Source organism: Triticum urartu, chromosome 5 (genome assembly GCF_003073215.2).
Source record: "Triticum urartu cultivar G1812 chromosome 5, Tu2.1, whole genome shotgun sequence".
NCBI lineage: Eukaryota > Viridiplantae > Streptophyta > Magnoliopsida > Poales > Poaceae > Triticum > Triticum urartu.
In genome coordinates this window covers 263,225,076-263,231,171 of record NC_053026.1, presented here as the reverse complement: position 1 = coordinate 263,231,171, position 6,096 = coordinate 263,225,076, and positions in this window count along the sequence as shown.

Here is a 6,096-nt window from a genome sequence, read left to right as displayed (position 1 = left end):
CCAAAAATAATATAAAAGTGGAAAATAAAGCCCAATTTAGTCCAAAATAGTACATAATATAGCATGGAGCAATCAAAAATTATAGATAAGTTGGAAACGTATCAGCATGTTGATAGTTGAATGCCCATCTGTTAAGAACTGTGGTGCAGACATATACCAGTACGGCCTCCGTATATCATTGTAGACTGAACCACTGGATGATGCACACGGGTCTTTATACCCGTAGCTTAATGGTCTCTTCTATATTTGAAGAATTTTTCTACAAAAAAGATATGGCAATGCGAGAGTAATTGTTTTCAAAGAATAAAAAATATATACTGGAAAGTAGATAAGGCAGATAACACCTGATATTTTCATCATATGAATAGAAACATCGGTGCTGGATATTGCACCGTAGTGCTTTTGGCACCCAACATGATTGAGGTCTTCACGTGGGGAGACAATCCCTTCCCCTTTTTTCTGGCAGCTTCTTTATCTGTTCCAACACTCCCCACTTCCCATTTTTCTTCAGGAAGCGCCAGGCGCACGAGATCAAAAGCAGGACGGCTCAGCGACCAAGGCAGAGGGAAACGGCAGAGCACGACGGTTTGAAGATAGCCGGAGGCGGGTCTCGGATTAGCAGGGCGGTTCGAAGCAGAGGCCGACAAGGCCTCTGGCGACTTGCAGCAATGGAGTAAAGCGGAGGGGTAGCTCAACAACTGCTCGCGGGCGGCGGCTCACTGGCCGCACCGCAACAGCTCGAGGATGGCACGAGATAGAAGATAGGCGGCTGCGGCGACTCACAGCAGAAGCAAGGAGACCCGGCAGCTGTCAATGTTTGAATCAGTCCTGACGGCGGGAACGTCGACTCGCCGGTGAGGTGGAGCCCTTGGCGACTCACGACAGTAGTTGGGCAGGCCGGGTCATGGTGTGGAAGATGGCGATGCAGCGGGCGGTTTAACGGCGGCCACGGGGCGGCTCTCTGACGGTTCGCCGATAGCAGCTCAAGGCCGGGGTGCGTCGCTGGTGGAAACCGGGGTGGAAGAACAACATCTGGCAGAGTCGGCCCGGGGCGCCTCAGCAGCGGGGGGTTGAGGGAGCCAAAGCGGCTCAGCAGACCACAGCCGGGACAGAGGCGACCGGCAGAGGCGGCTCGTCCGCGGAGGCGCGCCGGTGAGGTGCGGTCGCGACAGCGGGGACGGGACGATGGTTTGTGAAGGTGGCAATGCGACTGGTCGACCCGGCATGGACAGACGACGTAACGCCGCAGAGACGTATGGCGGCGTGACACAGCGCGACACGCGGTTCGGACTACTGGACCACGCATCGATGGCGGTTCAAGGTAGGCCCAAAGCGGCGGTTTTGACGGCAGTGACTCGGCGCGGAGACGGCTTGGCCGCCGACCAAGGCAGAGGCGGCAGTGGTTACATACCAGCAGGCATGATCCGGCAGGGCAGCTTACAGCGAGAGGTCACAATGATGGCGAGGCCGCACGGCGGTTCGAAGCAGAGGCAGTAGCCGGTGGCGGGTCACGTCTGCGACGACCCGGGCGCAGCTGCAGCTTGGGAACCGGCGAGGACGAGCAAGGGCACTGAGCGACTGCGGAGACACGGCCGGCCTAAGGTAGCGGACCTGCAGTGACTTGGAGAAGAGGTGGCTCAGACGCGTGTCCCGCCAGAGGTATAGTCCGGTTTGAAGACGATCGCTTCGATGTCAACTCATCACTCGTTGTCCCGGACACAGATTAACTTGACGTGGTTTCTCATCTCGGCGGATTGCAACAATTAACATTAAACTCCACCTATTGTAGCGGTGAACCGGCGCCAACCGGAGCAAGCCAGATCATGGCTGTCAAAGGCACAGCTGCAGCTAAAGACCTGCAGCACCGCAGGGCGAAGAACAACAACCCACGGTGACGCCGGCGAGTCGGAAGGAGGAGCACGAAAGCCGGGGTGGCCCGGACATGTGTGAGGCGACTTGCAAACGGACGGCGGCTCGAGGCGTGGTGACCAGTGGAACTCAGCGTTGAAAACGGGGCGACCCAGCGCGACGGGTTGGTGAGTCGCGTCCGGGTTAACAGCTTGAGGATTCACGACCCGCTCGAAGAAACAGAGGGATCCGCGGGTGATATGAAGGGCGTGTGACCCGGCGAGTTCGAGGCGGAGAAGGTACAGGGAGGCCAAAGCACCGGGGTCACCACGGGCGGAAGACTGCTCAAGCGAGCTGAAGCGACCGGGGACCGACGAGGGCAGCTCAGCCGCGGGCAATGTCGTTAGTCGATGGCTGGTTTTGGAGTTGGCGATTCGGAAGAGGTCGGCGGTTTTTCCATCCTGGTCCATGTATGTTGATGTATGACACCTCGTACTATTTATTGGTTTGATGGATGTAGGAGCAGCATGATCCTGACGTGGCTTCGGGACTTGATCCATCGTAATAAACAACTAATGTTTTGGCTTGCAGTGACAATACTCTGTTGATCTCGGTGATTCGTGCCTCGTATCGACTGATTTTGGCAAGACTCCGACCTGCAGCGACAATGCAAATTAACCCGGCCTCGACGGATCATCTGATGGTATGCGCTGGCGCATAAACGCAACCCTAATTTTTCCTTGATCTCAAATCTTGTACATGTCACTTTGATTGCTCGTCAATGACATTATCTTTTGCGCCGACTCTTTTCCATCTGGCACCTCGCGAACTTCTTGATCCCTAAAGAAATCCCTTCAAAAACTCAACACCACCTTGCGCAAGCCCCACGGTGGGCGCCAACTATCATGGAATTGTCACGGCAAGATCGAACCCAAAGCTAAGCACTTCTCCCATGGCAAGAACTACCAATCTAGTTGGCCAAACCAAACGATAATTCGAAGAGACTTGCAAAGATAACCAATCATACATAAAAAAATTCAGAGAAGATTCAAATATTATTCATAGATAGACTTTGATCATAAAACCCACAATCATCAGTCTCAACAAACACACCGCAAAAAGAAGAATACATCGAATAGATCTCCACAAGAGAGGGGGATAACTTTTTATGAGATTCAAAGAGAGAGAGAAGCCATCTAGGTACTAAAACTATGGACCCGAAGGTCTGAGGTAAACTACTCACACTTCATCGGAGAGGCTATGATGATGTAGAAGCCCTCCGTTGATGACGACCCTTCTTTCGCGGAGCTTCGGAGCAGGCCCAAGATGGGATCTCGTAGATACAGAAAGTTGCGGCGGTAATTAGGTTTTTGGGGCTCCTGTCCTGATCGTTTGGGGTACGTGTGTATATATAGGAGGAAAGAAGTATGCCGCCGAGGAGCAACGAGGGCCCATGAGCAGGGGGGCGTACCCCCCCCCCCGTTGACGCCTCTTTTGTTCCTTGGAGAAGGGTCCCAAGTCTCCTGGATCACGTTGTGAAGAATCACGTTCCCGAAGATTTTATTCCGTTTGGACTCCGTTTGATATTCCGTTTATCCGAAACACTGAAATAGGCAAAAAACAGCAATTCTGGGCTAGGCCTCCGGTTAATAGGTTAGTCCCAAAAATAATATAAAAGTGGAAAATAAAGCCCAATATAGTCCAAAACAGTAGATAATATAGCATGGAGCAATCAAAAATTATAGATACGTTGGAGACGTATCAGGCATCCCCAAGCTTAATTCCTGCTCGTCCTCGAGTAGGTAAATGATAAAAAGAGAATTTTTGATGCGGAGTGCTACTTGGCATAATTTCAATGCAAATCTTCTTAATTGTGGTATGAATATTAAAATTAGAAAGATTCAAGACAAATTTTTATATTGACATAAAAAATACTTCAAGCATACTAACAAAGCAATTATGTCTTCTCAAAATAACATGGCCAAAGAAAGTTATCCCTACAAAATCATATAGTCTGGCTATGCTCCATCTTCACCACACAAAGTATTTAAATCATGCACAACCCCGATGACAAGCCAAGCAATTGTTTCATACTCTAACTTTTTCAAAACTTTTTCAATCTTCACGCAATACATGAGCGTGAGCCATGAATATAACACTATAGGTGGAATAGAATGGTGGTTGTGGAGAAGACAAAAAGGAGAAGATGGTCTCACATCAACTAGGCATATCAACGGGCTATGGAGATGCCCATCAATAGATATCAATGTGAGTGAGTAGGGATTGCCATGCAACGGATGCACTAGAGCTATAAGTATATGAAAGCTCAAAAAGATACTAAGTGGGTGTGCATCCAACTTGCTTGCTCACGAAGACCTAGGGCAATTTTTGAGGAAGCCCATCATTGGAATATAGAAGCCAAGTTCTATAATCTAAAATTCCCACTAGTATATGAAAGTGATAACATGAGGGACTCTCTACTATGAAGATCATGGTGCTACTTTGAAGCACAAGTGTGGTAAAAGGATAGTAACATTGTCCTTTCTCTATTTTTCTCTCATTTTTTATTTGGGCCTTTTCCTTTTTTATGGCCTCTTTTTATTTGGGCTTCTTCGGCCTCTTTTTTTATTTTATTTTTCGTCCGGAGTCTCATCCCGACTTATGGGGGAATCATAGGCTCCATCATTCTTTCCTCACTGGGACAATGCTCTAATAATGATGATCATCACACTTTTATTTTTCTTATAACTCAACAATTACAACTCGATACTTAGAACAAAATATGACTCTATCTGACTGCATCCGGCGGTGTACCGGGATATGCAATATGACAATGATGGAGTGTGTCATGAACGGAACGGTGGAAAGTTGCATGGCAATATATCTCGGAATGGCTATGGAAATGCCATAATAGGTAGGTATGGTGGCTGTTTTGAGGAAGGTATATGGTAGGTGTATGATACCGGCGAAAAGGTGCGCGGTATTAGAGAGGCTAGCAAAGGTGGAAGGGTGAGAGTGCGTATAATCCATGGACTCAACATTAGTCATAAAGAACTCATATACTTATTGCAAAAATCTAGATAGTTATCAAAGCAAAGTATTACGCATGCTCCTAGGGGGATAGATTGGTAGGAAAAGACCATCGCTCGTCCCCGACCGCCACTCATAAGGAAGACAATCAATAAATAAATCATGCTCCGACTTCATCACATAACGGTTCACCATACGTGCATGCTACGGGAATCACAAACTTTAACACAAGTATTCTTTAAATTCACAACTACTCAACTAGCATGACTTTAATATTATCACCTCCATATCTCAAAACAATTATCATGTTTCAATCTTTTCTTAGTATTCAACACACTCAAAAGAAAGTTTCACAAATCTTGAATACCAAGCATATTATTATTAAGCAAATTACCATGCTATTAAGACTCTCAAAATAATTTAAGTGAAGCATGAGAGATCAATAGTTTCTTTAAAACAAATCCACCACCGTGCTCTAAAAGATCTAAGTGAAGCACATAGAGCAAAATTATAACGCTCAAAAGATATAAGTGAAGCACATAGAGCAAAACTACTAGCTCAAAAGATATAAGTGAAGCACATAGAGTATTCTATCAAATTTTAATTCATGTATGGCTCTCTCAAAAGGTGTGTACAGCAAGGATGATTGTGGCATACTAAGAACAAAGACACAAATAATACAAGACGCTCCAAGCAAAACACATATCATGTTGGTGAATAAAAATATAGCTCCAAGTAAATTACCGATGGAAGTGGACGAAAGAGGGGATGCCTTCCGGGGCATCCCCAAGCTTTGACTTTTTGGTGTCCTTGGATTATCTTGGGGGTGCCATGGGCATCCCCAAGCTTAGGCTCTTGCCACTCCTTGTTCCATGATCCATCAAAAGATTCACCCAAAACTTGAAAACTTCACAACACAAAACTCAAAATAGAAAACTCGTGAGCTCCGTTAGCGAAAGGAAAACAAAAGACCACTTCAAGGTACTGTAATGAACTCATTATTTATTTATATTGGTGTTAAACCTACTGTATTCCAACTTCTCCATGGATTATAAACTATTTTACTATCCATAGATTCATTAAAATAAGCAAACAACACACGAAAAACAGAATCTATCAAAAACAGAACAGTCTGTAGTAATCTGTAGCTAGCGCAAGATCTGGAACTCCAAAATTTATAAAATAAATTGCTGGACGTGAGGAATTTATCTATTAATC